Source organism: Octopus bimaculoides, chromosome 28, assembly GCF_046866305.1.
Source record: "Octopus bimaculoides isolate indiv1 chromosome 28, ASM4686630v1, whole genome shotgun sequence".
Taxonomy (NCBI): Eukaryota; Metazoa; Mollusca; class Cephalopoda; order Octopoda; family Octopodidae; genus Octopus; species Octopus bimaculoides.
Window position 1 is genome coordinate 23,882,114 of NC_142955.1, and position 2,480 is coordinate 23,884,593.

Consider the following 2,480-nt stretch of genomic DNA (forward strand, 5'->3'; position numbering starts at 1 on the left):
CTTTTTTCTCTTGTTCTCACATCACGCCATGCCATTCACAACCAGTCGGAAACCAAACATTCGTTGTGTGTGTGTGTGTGTGTGTGTGTGTGTGTGTGTGTATGTATGTATGTATGTACGTATGTGTATGCGTTGGCATCGGTATCTGAGTGTTTTGTGTACATGCGAGTGTGGACATGTTTAATGTCTCAATATATGTGTGTGTGTGTGTGTGCATGTGTGTGCGCACGTGTGCGTGTGTGTATATATATATATATATATGTGTATACACACACACACACACACACACACACACACACATATATATATGTATATATATATATATATATATATATATATATATATGTATATATATATATATATATATATATATATACATATACATATAAACATATACATATAAACATGTATGTATGTATGCATGTATATGTAAGCTTGTTTACATAACCAAATATATATAAACCTCTCAGCTAGCATTTAGTCAAGTGCTGGCCTTGCTACCAGCTGGCACCAAAAGTTTTTCATATGTCTATAAAGAAGGTAAGCCCTGCTATAAGAATCTTCTTTCTGTCGATTGTGATGTTCAGCTGTAATATGTTACATACACACATATAATCTATATACATTCACATGTAAACACACATGCAAAAACATTTTTATTCATATATTCTTTTTTCTCTTTAACTCTTTTACTCTTGTTTCAGTCATTTTACTGTGGCCATGCTGGAGCACCGCCTTCATAGTCGAGCAAATCGACCCCCCCCCCCCCAGGACTTATTCTTTGTATGCCTAGTACTTGTTCGATTGGTCTCTCTTTTGCCGAACTGCTAAGTTACGGGGACGTAAACACACCAGCATCGGTTGTCAAGCGATGTTGGGGGACACACACAAATATATACGCACACATACATACACACACACACACACACACACACACACACACACATATATATATATATATATATATATATATATATATATATATATATATATATATATATATATATATATATATACATATATACGACGGGCTTCTTTCAGTTTCCGTCTACCAAATCCACACACGATGCTTTGGTCGGCCTGAGGCTATAGTAGAAGACACTTGCCCGAGGTGCCACGCAGTGGGACTGAACCCTGAACCATGTGGTTGGTAAGCAAGCTACTTACCACACAGCCACTCCTACGCCTATATATTAATGATGTGTATATTGGCGGCTAGCTGGAAGAAACGTTTGCACGGCAGAGCAAAATGCTTAGCGGTATGTCGTCTGTCTTTACATTCTGAGTTCAAATTCCACCAAGGTCGACATTGCCTTTCATCCTTTCGGGGTCGATAAATTAAGTACCAGTTGTGTCCTGAAGTCAATCTAATCGACTGGTACCCTCCCCAAAAATTTTGAGCCTTGTACCTAGTGTAGAAAAGATTATTAATGGCATCTTTAGAGCACCAGACGAAATGTACAGTTTAAGGCAGCAAGATGGCAAAATTCTTAGCATGGCAGACAAAATTCTTAGCAACATTTCATCTGCTTTTACATTCCAAGTTCACATTGGGTCGACTTTGATTTTTATCCTTTCAGGGTTGACAAAATAAGTACCAGTTGACCACTGGGGTTGATCTAATCGATTTGCTCCACCTCTACTAAAATTACTGGCCTTGGGTCAAAATTTGAAATCAATATTTTAAAAGGGAGCTCAAATTCCACTGCGAGGTAATCAAATTACTCACCTTTGCTGAAATTGCTGGCTTTGTGCCAGAATCTGATCTATAAAGTTAAAGCAGCAAGCTTCTCCAATTGTTACCACACCAGGCAAATCGTTTAACAGCATTTCGTATGTCTTTACATTCTGAGTTCAAATTCTGCTGAGGTCAAACTTGCCTTTTATTTTTCCAGGGTCGATAAAATAAGTACCAGTTGAACACAGGGGTTGATGTAATTGAATCCCCCCCCATCTCCTGAAATTGCTGGCTTTGTGCCAAAATTTGAATCCAATATGATACATAAAGTTAAAACAGCAAGCTGGTAGAATTGTTACTCCATGCAAAATGCTTTGCAGGATTTCATCCATTTTTACATTCTAAGTTCTGCGGTGGTTGACTTAGCCTTTCATCCTTTCAGGGTTGATAAAATAAATACCTGGGGGCTGATGGAATCGACTAGCCCCTTACACTGAATTTGCTAGCCTTGTGCCAAAGTTTAAAATCAATATGATATACACAGTTAGACATACATACATATGCACTCTTCCAAACACAAACACAGATTAATGTGTATAATCACAAACGTTTAATCTTTATTCAGTCAATTACTCCACACCATCTTAAGGTATGGGAACGCGGGGCCATTACCCAGGGCCTTCATGAGTCTAAGGGGCCAGATACTGATCTCTGTATGTTGTGGATTGCTGTCAAGAAATAAATACTATAGGGACCATTGCTATGATTTGAGTAAGGGCTGATGATATGACTAACATTGCTC

General features: G+C 38.1%; 1 protein-coding gene across 2 annotated transcripts in view; it reads left to right on the top strand.

Moving 5' to 3' along the window:
• The first annotated feature begins 397 nt into the window (after positions 1-397).
• The window catches only part of LOC106880081 (uncharacterized), a 12,778-nt gene continuing 10,695 nt past the window's right edge, over positions 398-2,480 (top strand). Inside the window, exons 1-2 of one of the 2 annotated variants that reach the window (XR_016238758.1) lie at positions 447-540; positions 1,581-1,712. The gene's annotated coding sequence lies outside the window, so the exon portion shown is untranslated. Of the gene's footprint in view, positions 541-1,580; positions 1,713-2,480 lie in introns of both variants that reach the window. The other variant, XM_089343973.1, reaches the window with a different exon arrangement.